At 46.7% G+C, this 15393-nt stretch overlaps 1 protein-coding gene across 3 annotated transcripts in view; it reads left to right on the forward strand.

Annotated features, from left to right (window-relative positions):
* The window catches only part of creb5b (cAMP responsive element binding protein 5b), a 473696-nt gene that overhangs the window by 31584 nt on the left and 426719 nt on the right, over positions 1-15393 (forward strand). The window lies entirely within an intron of this gene.

Genomic DNA, 15393 nt, shown 5'->3' on the forward strand with positions numbered 1-15393 from the left:
ATTGCTTACAGGCATACCACCACATTGGTGTCACTTCACATCACCAACGAAACGGATCTCCAAAATTGTAAATGTCCCCACAGTCCCAAAAGACTATAGACTGCTCTCCCTTTTGAGAGCTAACTGGTGGTGATTTAACCTGAGGGTCACCACGCCTCAGGCGATGGGCAAGGTTGAGAAAGTGGGGCCTTCATGAATAACCTCAGCTTCGGTGCTGAGGACCCGGGGTTCGATCCCGGGTCACTGTCCGGAATTTGTACATTCTTCCCGTGTTTGCGTGGGTCTCACCTCCACGACCCAAAAGATGTGCAGGATAGGTGGTTTAGCCATGCTAAATTGCCCCCTAATTGTTAAAAAATAATTGGGTACTCTAAATTTATATTTTAAAAAATCCCAGCTGATAAATCTTGTAACAAGCAAGTTGCTTTTATTTCACCTTGGTAAGTGTTGGAAAGTGGCATTTTCCAGCTTTGTTTAGGTTGATGTTGCAATTGCACTATATTTAATACTTCAGCAGTGTTCCATCATGTAATTCATTGTTACAACTTGACACATATTCCCTGATTTGTGGTCCTGTTCTAATATTTCCTAGATTGTTATGTCTCGGTAACCCACTTGCCACTGAAATGGCTGTCCGAGCAAATCAGGTGTGTAACAAAGCATTGGAGGTTTGAGATTTCATTGATTTTCTTATGAAATGAAAATCGCTTATTGTCACGAGTAGGCTTCAATGAAATTACCGTGAAAAGCCCCTAGTCGCCACATTCCGGCGCCTGTCCGGGGAGGCTGGTACGGGAATCGAACCGTGCTGCTGGCCTGCTTGGTCTGCTTTAAAAGCCAGCGATTTAGCTTGGTGAGCTAAACCAGCCCCTTAGGGTGCAATTTAACCACCACGTTGCACCCGCCGCGGATTTGGGAGCGGCAGGTAAATAGCGGGAAAGGCCAAAGTCAAGATTTGCGCCGGGCGCAAACCAGTTTGCAATTTACCCAGCCTGCTGCTGATGGCGAGTTCTGGATCTCGCCCACAAATGGCGAGAATATCATGAACTCTCATTCGCATTGATTTCAATCTCGATGGTGAGATTGAAGTTGGAATGCCGCGCACTCCTGGGAATTAACCGACTTCCCAGTGAGGAATCACGCGGGCATCGTTTAGTACTTTTTAAAAACGTGAATCTGGCACAATGGCAACTGAGGTGCAGTAAGGATGTGAGTAGCCGTTTCCATTTTCCAGCATGCAGCTCAAGGGCCCCGGAGCTGCTGTCCCAGTGTTCGGGGGGCGGGGGGGGGAGGGGGGGGGGGGGGGGTTAGTTTAGGGGTCACCCCTAGGCCAGGGGGGGTTGAGGGGCTTTGCATCTGTGAGGCCTTCAAGCCATGTTTAAATATTGTGGTGACCCATAACAGGGGCAACCACAGCTGCAGTCTGTCAGTCCTACCAAACACTTCCAGGACAGAGCCTGTTCTTGGTTCTATGCTGTGTAAGGGTCCTTCCTATTTATTCCTTTATTTCCCCTTTCTTTTAATTTTGCCATTACACTTTTGATCCATGGATGTTTAATGGACCTTTGACTTTAAGGCAAAGCAGTCTGTAAGCAGCCTGTGCCTTTAATTCAAACAGAAGGATCCAGAAGGTTGTGCTGTTTTAAACTGGTGATTTCAGACTGGCTGACACCAGTGATGACTCTGTTTGATTGACTTGGCTTGGGGGCAAATTAATTAGTCCAAAGGGATGTGTTCTGCCTGGTAACAGGTGGTGATTGGATCTGATCCCACTGGAATGTTTCTAGAGTCTCGAGGTTCCAGTTTGGTTTCACTTTTGATTCTGAAGCTTGGATGGAGGGTTCCAATTAAATGTCTCCCAAAAGATCCAGCTAAACTCTCTCTGTAAGGCCACTGTGAGGTCTGACTCTCTCCAGAAAGGCTAGGTGTCATTCTCTTGCGACTGCAAAGGCTTGAAATCAAACCATGAGCTGAAAGCAAGGTTTTATGTGAAACAAATTGTCTGTCAAGAAAAATATAGGCATGGATGTGAACCTTGAGCTGAAGGCGCAGTTTGATAAGAAATAAAGCATCTCTTCAGAAAGCTTGCTGCCAATGAGTACGAGATTTTCTAACCTGAGTGAATGACTCAGCAAGGAAGACCATTACCAGCTATAAACCAGAGACTTTGATCAACCAGTGTGCTGTGAAGAAAGTGTACCAAGGAGCCACCATTTGAAGCAACACTCTTATCCTTTGACCGTCATCCTTATTACTTTCATCCTTCACCCCCTCTGTGTTTGTCTATCGTGTGTGTATGGGTAGAGAGTGGGACAGTAAAAGGGGGTAGTAGGTTAGCTTGTTATCCGTTGTATTTACTGCATGTCTCATCACGGTTCTTGTTATAAATCAAATCATAGTATTTACAGTGTAGAAGGAGGCCATTCAGCCCATCGAGTCTGCACCATCCCTTGGTAAGAGCACCCTACTCAAATCCACACCTCCACCCTATCCCCGTAACCCAGTACAAAGAACAAAGAAATGTACAGCACAGGAACAGGCCCTTCGGCTCTCCAAACCTGCGCTGACCATGCTGCCTGTCTAAACTAACATTTTCTACACTTTAAATGAAATGAAATGAAAATCGCTTATTGTCACAAGTAGGCTTCAAATGAAGTTACTGTGAAAAGCCCCTAGTCGCCGCATTTTTATAAGAATTATGGGTTAGCCATGGTCCTGAAGTCCTTGAATAGATGGGGAGGGGAATAGTTAAAGGTGGGATGGAACTCCGGGTCTTGCTATATGCTAACGACTTACTATTATATGGGAGGGATCCCGGGGTGGGGGGGGTTAGGAGATAATATGGGAATCTTTCGGTGTTTTGGGGACTTTTCTGGTTACAAGATAAACATAGGAAAGAATGAATACTTTGTGGGCCGTATGATGGGGCAGGGGAAGGGGGGGGGGGGGGGGGGGGGGGTGGTTTAGGTGAGCTCTGTTCCGGCTACCTGTAAGTTGGTTTGGGTATTTGGCTGCCCAGATAGCCAGGGACTGATGAAACTTCGGAGGTTGAATTATACAAATCTGGTGGTAAAGGCCAGAGTGGACTTGCAAAGATGGAACGGTCTCCCATTATCACTGGCGGGCCGAGTGCAATCTGTTAAAATAAATGTCTTGATGAGAATTTTATTCTCATTCCAGTGCCTTCCGATATTCTTCCCCAAGGTTTTTTTCAGAGAGATTTACCATCTGGTGACTGGGTTTATTTGGACAGGTAAGAGCCCAGGGATCAGGAGGCTGTTGCTCCAACGGGAGAGATTATTGGGGGCTTGGCTTTGCCAAACTTTCAATATTGTTATTGGGAAGCTAATGCTGAAAAGGTGCTAGTGTGGTTTGGAGATTCTGATGAGCTATGAGTTCGGATGGAAGCAGAGACTGTGAGGGGAGTAAGCCTTGTGGCGCTGGAATCAGCTCCGTTACCGGTGGTACCAAAGAAACACTCGTCTAACTTGGGGAGTGGTAGCCACGTTAAAAATTTGGAAGCAACTCCAACTTCATTTTAATTTAAGAGCCGCCTCTAGGCTGACCCCTATCTGTGCCAATCACTGATTCGAACCTGCTCGTTTAGATGTGAAATTTAGGGAATAGAGGGATAGAGGTTTAGAGAAAGTGGAAGACTTATTTTCAGGAGGTTGTTCGCTAGTTTAGGGACCTGAAAGAAAAATATGGGTTCACAGATGCTGATTGAGTTCAGGTGTCTCCAGGTGCATAGCTGGGTCAAAAAGTACTTTTCAGTCTTTCCGATGAAGGAGCCTTCTACCTTGCTCGAAAGGATCTAATCTTGCTCTGGTTCAGAGGTGACCAGCGCATTGAGTATATAACCAGCTGAAGATGCGGAGGAGACAGGCTCTGTCGAGAGTGTAAAGGCAAAATGGATGGGAGAGCTGGGTCCACTCTTGGAAGAGGAGATGCCAAGAGTGAGGCATTGAGGCACTCGACTTCGTTCTGTGCGAGGATAAGTCTCATCCAGCTGAATGCAGTGTTCCGAGCTTACCTTACGAAGGCTAGAATGAGTTGATTTTTTGAAGGGGTGTATGATAGATATGATCGGTGTCTGGGGTGTCTGGCACATTATTCATACATGGTCATGCTCAAAGCTGCAGACTTTTGGAGGTCCTTTTTTGAGACAATGTAGACAATCCTGGGCATTGGGATGGAGCCTTGCCCATTGGTGATGATTTTTGAGGTTTTGTTTGTATGAGAACGCCGGACAGGATCAGACGTCCTGGCCTTTGCCTCACTGATGGCAAGGAGGCGGATCCTCATGCGATGGACATCAATTACACCGCCAAGTGCCTGGGCATGGCTGGGTGACTTGATGAAGTTTTTATATCTTGAGAAGGTTAAGTTTACCGTGAGAGGGTCAGTGGAAGGGTTTTACCGCAGATGGCGGCCGTTTATATTGTACTTTAAAGAACTGGTCACTGTGAGCTTTTGGGGGTGGGGGTACAGGGTGGGTGGGGAGGACTTAGTAACTAAGTTTTACTGTTGTAAGGAAAGGGGGGTTTGGGGAGGGGGCTCTTACTGTTTAATTATTATTCTGTAATTTTGTGTATTTTGCACTAAAATTGTTGAAAAGTTTTAATAAAACTATTTCCAGAAAAAAATTGGTTAATTCACTTGTGTTGTGACTCTCGGTAGAGTGGTGCTGCAATTGACTGCACACTTGCTGAAAGTCACTTTAACTCCCTGTGTCTGTGAGCAGCCTCAAGCTTCACAGCTGTAATGTACTGCAAATGAGGAATTGGCCTCATTAGTTGTGAGAGCACTTCACACTCCTTAACTCTCAAGTGGCTTCTCAAGGGCACACTGCCATGTCTCAGAGGATGATTAGTGCATCGCATTTCAATCAAAGTTTGATGCCAAAACAGTGTGCCTGAACTCTCGCAGTGTCAGCACCATAGAGGCAGCTGCCAATGAACAAACACTGAAGAGCAGGGCTTCAGCACTGGGGATCTTCTTGTGACCAAAAGGAGAGTGCGTGGAACAGGGGAGGGCATCCTAATGCAGGTTTTTGAAAGTCAGAGTCACGACCTGCAGTTGGGTCGCGGGTTGGCGACAGTAGGGTCGTGGAATGATCGGGCACACCGTTCCTGCAGTGGTCCCGATCACAGGAGGAGAGCCCGTCTTTTACTTTGAGAATGACGGCCAAGTTGGAAAATCCAGCAGAGAGTCAGCAATGGTTGGTGCTCAGCAGGGTGGAGAGAGAAACATAAATGTCTGTGGCTCGGGGCTCACCCCAGCTTATGTGGAGATGTCAGAGTGTCGGCTGGTGTCTGGGAGGTCTTATACCCGGCGTTCGGGGTGAGTGCGACTCGATGCTTGAGGGGGAGATGAGGCCGCTTCATCCCCATGGTCAAGAGCTAGATCTCCCCCTTTTGAGTATTTTGAGCGAACTCCTGGTGCACCTGCACCCGAGACTTGGTGTGCTGCTCCCCCACCATCCCCCCGGCGCAGCTCCTTTCGGTGATTTATCCAGGGAAACTAGGCTTGTGCGGACCCAGTACTTCATCTGCTGGGACAAGCCTGGTGACTGCGCCCCCCAACCCCTGTTTGGGGTGAGACCCAGCTCCTGGTTTGTGATTTGATTGTAGGGGTTACTGGTCTGGGGTTTATTTTTTGGGGGGCCGGATGGGGGACTATATTTGGTAAAGCCCTGGGCCTCACTAAGTGCCGGGCTAAGAAACGACAGTCAACGTGGTTATCCTCAGGAGTTGTGTTCATGACTTTTTACATTTTATTTTATATCTGAGGTTGCATTTTGAAAATAATTCCCTGAATCTACTGAGAAGGACTCCCCTCTTCCCGTATCAGCCTCCCCGATCAGGCGCTGGAATGTGGCGACTAGCGGTAATGTTTGGAGAATGCCGGCTTCAGTGTCCTCGAGAATGAAACATGTGACACGACTCGAAATTGCGATCTTGACAAAAATTTTGCATTTGGACTTGAATTATAATGAAATTGCATTCTGGAGGAATGATGGATTTTTGAAGCTAGTTTGTGATATCAGCTGAAATGATGCTCTTTACTATTGGTTATCTTGTGATCTCTAGTGCCTAACTGTCCAAGATAAAATACTTATTGCAAACAAATGAAAAAGAGAATAGAGGCCGCTGACATCTTTTAAATGGAAATAAATTAGGCTGTGTGAGGTTTTCCAGAAAGAAGCGGCAGCAGAGAGCAGGTGCGCGCCCTGCACGAACACTTGATGTTAAGCGCCCTCCAGGTCTGTGCTTTTAGCACCAAATCACGGAGCAGGATTGTTTCTATTTTCCAGCTGCTGGTAAGCAAGACAAGTGAACTGTGAAGATGAATGTTTTTTAAAAAGTAAGAGATGGCCAGAAACTCAAATAGGCAGTTTACCAATTGGATAGAATCTCACAATAGAATCTGTTGGAGAGAGCTGCATAGGAGAGTCCAGGCCAGGACATAGCAGTGCTAGTGTTAGCTCTGTGCAGAGCTCCACGGCCTCTGGTTAACAGCCTACAAAGAAGAAACTTAACTCGGGAACAAAGCGGTATAAAGATGATTTCTTGAGGTGTTGTTTTGTCATCATGAGGACCTACATGTGCCAGGTTGGCGAAAGATGAAGATGGCACAAAGGAATTGGCTGAAGTCTGCACCTCATATGTGCATTGTCCTCTCCTCCTGTGAACCTGATTCAAGTGAAATCATGAGGACCAAACAGGCTCCCCTTTTGCATTAAAGATCAACAAATGTGGCGTTTGTCGCGAAGGTCGGCCGGCGTGGGTCACAAAGTTCGGCAGGTTGGTAAAAGTGGGTCCTGGGGAAAAAGTTTGAAAAACACTATCCTAAAGGCATCTCTAATGGTCCTGGCAGAGGTCTGGGGTCTAGGGGCTCCTGATGTGGCTGGGAGTGAGTGTTAAGAGCAAAGTTTGCCAGCACAACTGGCTCTGTGGATGGCATTCTGAGAGAACAAGGGAGACGTGAGGGTGGAGGAGACTTGGGGGATTTGAGGGTCCCGGGAGAGAAACCCTAACCAACTGTTGGTCTATCTCCTTCCTTCTAATTCCTTACAGATACCAAAATGGATAGTGATGTGTGGGTCCCACAGTGGCTGCCATCGTGTTGCTGATGGAAGCCCAAGTGGGCAAGGCAGCAACACCGCGCAGTCTGGATGCGGCACCCCATGTGCAGGGGGCTGCTGCACACCTTGAAGATCCGGCTGCCCATCAGGCTAGGAGGAACCCAGAGGGGGAGGCCAGCGATGGCACAAGGTGTACAAGCATCATTGGTCTTTTGATGAGATGACATCAGCACGTGCCGTAGGAGACTCCGTCCCAACAAAGTGACAGTGCGGAGGACGTGGCACCCCGTAGAGAAGGAGGAAAACCGCTCTGGTGGCCATGAAGGTCATCGTAGCCCACCATTTTTATTCACCGGTTCATTCCAGAGCTCAAGCGGGGCCCTGGGCGGCATTTCATAAGGTACAGCCCACAGGTGGATCCGGGAGGTTACGGATACCCTATATGCCCGGGCATCCAACTACATCACCGTTAATCTGGACCATGCCCACCAAGGTGCCCGAGTTGCAGGATTCTCTGCCATTGCTGGGATGCCCCGCATCCAGGCACACGTGTTGCCTTGCATGCACTGGGGCATCAGGGTGTGCCCTTTATTACCAGGTAGGGGGTTCCACTCGCTGAATGTTCAGATTGTGTGCGGCCACCGCCTCTGTATTATGCAGTGTACGTATGCTACCCCCAGGAAAGTACATGACAGCTACATCCTACGATAGAGATCCCCGGCATCTTTGAGGACCACCCCAGGATGGGGACTTGGTTCTTGCGGGATAAGTGGTACCTGCTGAGGTCCTGGCTGATGATGCGGGTGCGGAGGCCTGAGACCAAGGTGGAGAATGGATATAGCGAGGCCCACAACACACTGCCACCCGCTCTGTCATTGAGTGGTGCATTGGACGATCTTCTCCTATGGGGACAAAGAAAGGATATCGTGAGCCACACGCTTGATGGGTAAGGGGTGTCTCTAGCAGGCAGCATATGTGGGCACTGAACCTGGACATGAAGGGGCTGTGCCAGGGTGCCAGTGAGCTTTGAGGAACAAGCACGAGGATTGGATGTGGGGAGAGTGCGAGATGTCAGCCAGTGATTTTTCGGGGTGGGTGGGTCTGGGAATTTGAGGGGTGGCAGGCGGAAATGATACCAGGGGAAAGGTGGTATCTCACCCTTGCAGCTTGGTGGGGGTCGTTAGTCCTATTCTGACATTGGATGGCAGTCCTCCTTGTTACACTGCCTGAACCGACAGCCGTTGCAACTACCTCCCAGGTGGCATTGCAGGCACTGCTGCTTGTCCTCTGATGCCCTCGGGGGATCAGGACGCTCTGTCTCGCATCAACGGTGTTGAGAAGCATTTAAAAGTAGCTCCCCTTGTTAGCGGCAAGAAGCTGCGGCGTGAGTTCAGCAAATCAGATGGTGAGACAAACAGAAATCACGAGAAGCCTGTGGGGGCTCATTTTCGGCACTCATCTCACCAATTCAGCCGCGATCTCACCAATTCAGCCGTCGAGAAACACCCGCCTATCAGACCCAAAATAACACTTAAGATATTTTTCCGTTAAATCCGCCCTCGATTTCAAAGTTGAAAATTTAGTTTTGGTGTCCCATATTCTGAGTCAATTTCTCTTTTGCCAAATTTAGAATTAGGTCTCATCAGTCCTATTTGACCCAGTGGTAATTTTGACTTTAAAAATCAGTTTTCATTGTAACCTTGGATTTTCACAATCTGACAGCATCAGAGTTTAATAAGGAACAACAGTTCCACTAAAGTCCTATTTGTCTGTCTGCATATCGAATATGTATGTCTTGCCACTGGCGTGAAATCGCAGGAAAACAATATCCAAAAAGTTCAAATGTCTAATGGAAAAATTTGCAGAGATTGAGAAAGTTTTGACTGGCTCAGATATTTCCTTGATTAAAAAGGAAACTCACTATCTATTGGTAGGGCATACTGAGTGGCTGAAATGTTCCATTGGCTAAAAGAATCTCCAACTACAAAAGCAAAATATATTTTCATATCTATCCGAAAATATTAATTCAGTAAAAATCTATTTAAAGCTACCTGTCCAAACCTGCTTTGAGCACCATCCATCCCACTAAATACTGTAAAAAAAATTGATGAGAATGTACAACAAAAGAACATTCAAGCATTCAGCAAGTGCTAAAAAAACCTAACCAATAAACTCAGCCATCCCATTTAAAAAAAATAAATTTAGAGTACCCAATTATTTTTTCCAATTAAGGGGCGATTTAGAGTGGCCAATCTACCTATCCTGCACATCTTTGGGTTGTGGGGGTGAAACCCACGCAGACACAGGGAGAATGTGCAAACTCCACACAGACAGTGATCCAGGGCCGGGATTCGACGCCGGGTCCTCAGCGCCGTAGGCAGCAATGCTAACCACTGTGCCACCGTGCTGCCCCAGCCATCCCATTTTTAAATAGTGAAAGCAACCTCTGCCAGAACAGGCCTGCCGTTCCTTTCACATCTGTTGAAGTTCAAACCTTGACTTGGAAACTACGCTGAATATTTGATGATGCCATCTTAATGAAGGCAAGTGCACTTGAAAGCAACACAGGCTAGAAATGTATGAGTCAGCAGTCAGCAGGAGGGATCACATGCTTAAAAGCAGTAATTGAAGATTACTGGAGTAAGGGAACAATTGCGAGAGGTGACAAAGGTAAAAGGTAGCATTGCAAGATCACTGGCATCAAAAGAAAGAATTGGAGAAGTGAGGGGTAAAATGGAATGTTTGGTGGAGATTAGGACAGCATGGTAGCACAGTGGTTAGCGTTATTGCTTCACAGCACCAATGTCCCGGGTTTGATTCCCGGCTTGCGTCACTGTCTGTGCGGAGTCTGCACGTTCTTCCTGTGGCTGCATGGGTTTCCTCCGGGTGCTCTGGTTTCCCCCCACAAGTCCCGAAAGACGTGCTCTTAGGTAATTTGGACATTCTGAATTCTCCCTCTGTGTACCCGAACAGACACCAGAATTTGGCGACTAGGGGCTTTTCACAGTAACATCATTGCAGTGTTAATGTAAGCCTACTTGTGACAATAAAGATTATTATTATAAGATTAGCAGGGCAGAAGAAGTAGTCAGAAATTGAGTGGATTCATGAAGGAATATACGTGAAAGCTATCCAGAGATTTTTGAAAGTACACAAGAAAGAATGCAGTCAAACTGAGATTAAAACAAAAATTGACACAAAGAACAAGCAAAAGAGCTGATGACTATTGGAACAAAGACAGAATGAGAAATATATATGAGGTAGGGAGGAAAAGACTGGAAGACAAACATAAGGACAACAAGAGTGGCACAGAAAGAATTAGGCGTAGAAATTTGCATTGGTTTTTTCAAGCAAGGGCCACCATTCGTGACCTGAATGCGCCCATTACAAACAAGGTGGGCATTTTATGAAAGTTGTGTACCAACCTAATTTCCCTATTGCCTCATGGACTCCATTGTATTTCAAGGGGCTGAGTAGCGTTGGGAAGAAATCATGTGCTCGAGATAGCCTTCTCTTCTTAAGTCCTTGTAAAAAAGATGGTAAGTTTCTGCCTTATGTACCTTCTCCACTCACACCTCATCCTTATTCTGATAAGTGTCATGAAATAGAAGCAGGAGATGGAGTGACCATGAACCTTCTACTTCCCTTGCCCTGACCATCCTTCTGTTACCCTGGCCAACCTTCGGATGCTTTTCAATGAACAAGAACTCCTGGCCATCTAATGCAGCACCAGTCGATGGGGAAGAGGAAGACCACTGAGGATGAGACACAGTCACAAGACTTTACACGCTGCTACCCGTTCAGATACTGGCATTTAGTGCACTTCAGGCCAGTTTAAGGTTGGTATCTGCATTTGGTGAGTCACCGGACATGAATGGGCTGCAGCCAAGACAGAGAGTAGATTAGCTCACGTTCAAGCTTCCTGGAGAGTGAGGTTGCAGACAGATGAGGAATTTGTTGGGGCAGGCGACAGGAAAATTCTGATGATGTTGCAGACTAAGATGCTTAAGACATTGGCAAGACTGCAAAATACCCTACAGTCACTGGCTCGGAGCATTGGGGAATCTGCTCTACCATCCCACGTGGCATGGCACAGAGCTTGGAAGCTCTTCCACTGTGGAAGAGATGGGAACCTTCAATTCATGCAGCACTGTTCAACTGAGCAATGATGGACTGTCTCCAGCTGCTGTCTCAAATTCCACAGCAGTACAGGTGGAGGAGGCCTCCTGAAATATCCATGTTGCACTGGAAGCTCAGACAGACGCATACAGGCTAAGAGTGCTGCCACAAACAGGCACCAACAGCTGCATGTGGATATGGATCTTAGTGCTCCATGGAGCATATAGTCCCTCAGTAATCCAACAATCTGTACTCTAGTAGATAACTAGGACTACTGAGGTCAAGTCTCAGGAGGCTTTGTTTTGCAAAGGACGCTGTGACAAAGTTGTGTTACCTCCTGTGGGTGTGGTAGTGGCACACTGGAACACAAATCTTCTGTCCTCTGTCTGGATGATAGCATTCATGCGCCACTCTGCCAATGCCATTGATGCTGCTTCTCTGCCGGACAGCCCAGGCTGTCGCCTCACATACGAAGGCGGTGCACGCCAAAGCCAGACCCTCAACACCCAGAGTTTGGGGCATCCTGCAAGGCCATCTGCATCCTACCCCCCCAAAATCAATGGCCTTCCAGCAGCCACTTGAGCAGCACTGTATTGAAGCATTAGACTGGGCAAGAGAACCTGCAGTACTGGCACGAACAAGGATAATAGTTTTTTAACTATGTTATTGATAAAAAGTTATTGAATGAAGTTTTTTGAATCTGGAAGGTTAAGGGCTGTTGGTCTTTATTGAATGATGCTTGTTGTGAGGACGTTGTGATGAAGACTCTGAAATTGATGTTCCGTTAGAGCATTGTAGGGTACTTTATTTCAATTGAAGAGAACCCTCACAATGTAGTCCCTCTTACTCTGCTCAGTTCTCCTGCAAAGGTGGCCTCCGGATCCCAGGAGATAATGGTTCTGGAGGATGTAGCACACAATCAAAAACATGGAAACCCTCTTTGTACTCCAAAGATCCAATCAAGCAATCAAAGAAACAAAACCTTTGCTTTAGAAAACAGCTGGCTCGACGTATTAGAACAGTACAGCACAGAACAGGGCCTTCGGCCCCGTATTGTAGGTGGCTCGATGGCTTCCATCGAAGGCCCTCAGGTATTGTGAGGTGGAATGCCTGAAGGGGGTCATAAGCCATGTACGGTGGGAGTAGCCGCTGCTCAGGAGCAGCTCTCCCTTTGTGTGCCTTGTATGCCTGGGACTTTTGCATTGCTGATTGCTGTTGAATAAAAGCATCTTGGGTCCTACTAGGATCGTGGGCCTTTCACCAATGAATTTCTTGGTGTAATTTCATGCAAACTGCACATGAACAGATAGGCTGCCCTTGTGGTTGTGCTATTGCTCCCTGCTGATGTGGGGGCCTGCAGAGCTGCATGCGTGCCTTTGAAGGTGCCCGGCACCATCAACAAATCCACTATTCTGGCAAACCTAGTGGAAGTACTTCGACAAGTCCGGGTCAAAGTAATCTTCACGCTGGTTTTCTCTCTTCAGGAAGAAGTGGTTGAAGTCTCTTCTCCTGCTGTACAGCATCTCTGTTACCAATCTGTGGCGATGCTGTCACTTGCTCCAGCCTGGAAGATTTCCATTGTGTATAATGTAAGGATCACAATGATCCTCATGTCTGCTGGGAAGGACGTCCCGAGCATGGTTAGAGTCTCAAGTCATTGTGAAGGAGGTAGCACAATTTTGTCATAGCCTCCTTTGCAAAACAAAGTCTCCTGAGGCACTCTCCTGGCTTATTTCACTGTAGGTCTGGTGTTTCTGGAAATCCCTTTCTGGGGAAGCCTTCAATGCCAATCCCTTCATCTGCTATCTTTTCATAGAGATTCCCCTCTCTGTTTTCTCCTCTTCTGCTCGTGTTGCAAAGCAAATGACTTTGCAACTAATACCCCAAACCTCTGTAAGGCTTTTCTGTCTTCCTGTGGTAAACAAAAACCTCCAAATTTCTCCAGCAATTTGTCAAAGTGCTTTCACTAGCTTTACCTCAGAAGAACCTCTGTTTTGACTTGTTGAATGGACCTTTGGATAGCCTCAGCCTCAGATTAGAGCAGCATTTTTCAAACTTTTTTTCCGGGGATCCATTTTTACCAACTGCCAACCTTTGCGACCCATGCTGGTCGACGTTCACGACCCACGCGGCCGACCTTCGTGACCCACGCCGACGGACATTTGCGACCCACCATTTTCTCTTACCTTTAATGCGAGAGGTGAGCCTGCTTGGTCCTCATGATCTCACTCTAATCAGGTTCACAGGATGAGCGGGCTATGCACATATCAGGTGCAGGATTCAGCCGGCTCCTTTGTGCCGTCTTCACCTTTGTGAGAACGGAAAATCCAACCTCACATATGTAGGTCGTTGTGAAGGACAAAAGCAACAAAATGCTTGTTTTACTCAGCTCCGGATACTCTGCGGAGATGCTACTTTGGAATGCTGACAGTGTCATTGATTTATGCCGTGTTTTTAATGTGCTGTCAATGCTGTGGCGCAGAAGTTCAGTCAGCTTAATTTGGAGTCAGACTTGCCAGTCCATTGACAATTTCCTTACTAATGCTGTTTTCTTTAATGTGTCGTAGCAATGTGGGAAACATATAGTAATTTTGGCTTTGCACTTGCAATTGCCAAACTTTCAATGAGTTTTGGAAAGCTGCGATTTCTTCACAATGCCAAAAGCAATCATCATCCTTCCCTTGCAATTTGAGGTTCAGTTCATTTAGAATTGAGAAGATGTCTGGCAAGGTAAGACACAGTTAGCATCCAGGTTTCATCAGCAAACAAATCAGGCAGAGGACAATTTCTTGAGGAGGAAAGCGTGGATTTCATACCTCAGTTCGTAAACTCTGAGTAGCTCCCCTGTTGACTGATCATTACAGTAGCTCTTCAAGCGGATGAAGTCCACCGTCATTGGGATTGACTGGTCACTGTTTTGATTCAATGCTTTAATGTAGTCTAAAAGGTCAGCAGAAAACTTGTAGCCACCCTTCAGTACACAGAGGGTGACGATGTGATGATTCCCCATGATTTTCATTATATCCCTTGCCAAACGTTCAGTTCTGCCCATGATTAAACCATGAAGAATATATACTCTCTCCAGTCCATTTGAGTAATGTTATGGGATGCAAAACAGATTGAGGTTGTAGCTTTGTTCATTACCGGTGATCACCACACAGTCAGTCGTCGCCATGCCGCGATCACACTTTGACCCCTGGTTCAGATACCAGCACTCCCAGGCCGCATGTGCACTGATGAGCGGGAATGCATGCGCAATATGCCCGCATTTCTTTAGTTGGCCACGGCCGCCATTTTTAAAGCTGCTAGCAGCCATGTGTTGCGCGTGAATTCCCGCGATCGGGAACGCTGCAATGGCTGCCTCCTGACACCCGTCCATGACCCACCCATGTTCGCGACCCCCACTTTGAAAATGCCTGGGTTAGAGCTCACTTTGCTTCTTAATGCGTCTTGTTTCTGGAATGAATAAGAATGGTATTGTCAAATATTTTTTGACCAATTTCTGATCCTGATGTTTGATCAATTTGTTGATGTAATAACATCATGATCACACATGTTCAGTGTGTTTGGGCGAATTCAGAGGTCACACTCCTGTGCACCACTCCAGTTCATGTATGTCATGTGGGAAGAGGCCAGTAGCGTCACACACACTGTAAAGCATCAGCTCGTCCTTCATGTAGATGAATTTTGTGTCCTTAGTCTTCAGGACAGATTGAAAGATTAATGGATGGAGAGAGAATATCAAAATTGTGCTGAGGCACATCCTGTTTTACCTGTGCTTTGATATTATTATGCTGAAAGTGATGCACAAAGTGCCCCAACTGCTCACAGAGGAAGACTGACTGAACTGGCACAAAACACATTTTGGTGAAAGATAATGCAAATACTTACGAGAAAATTATTTTAATCTTCATTATAACAGTGGTGCTAACATTTTCAAAGTAGTTCAATATTATTTTAATGGGAATGGGCATACCGACATTGCCAAAGCAATGAATTAATAGATGCATTTTACGTTGGGACAGATTTTAAACCAGCCCACCCAGCTATAATGTGGTGTTTGTGATGTGCTCCTGCTTGCTGCCAGCTTCACCACAAAACTTTCTGAGTCAGCTGTCGTACATGTTAGTCGGGGCCTCATCTAATTCATTGTTCCCACAAAGCAATTAGGATCTTAATGCCATTTA

The sequence above is a fragment of the Scyliorhinus canicula genome, chromosome 5, assembly GCF_902713615.1.
Source record: "Scyliorhinus canicula chromosome 5, sScyCan1.1, whole genome shotgun sequence".
In the NCBI taxonomy this organism is placed as follows: Eukaryota; Metazoa; Chordata; class Chondrichthyes; order Carcharhiniformes; family Scyliorhinidae; genus Scyliorhinus; species Scyliorhinus canicula.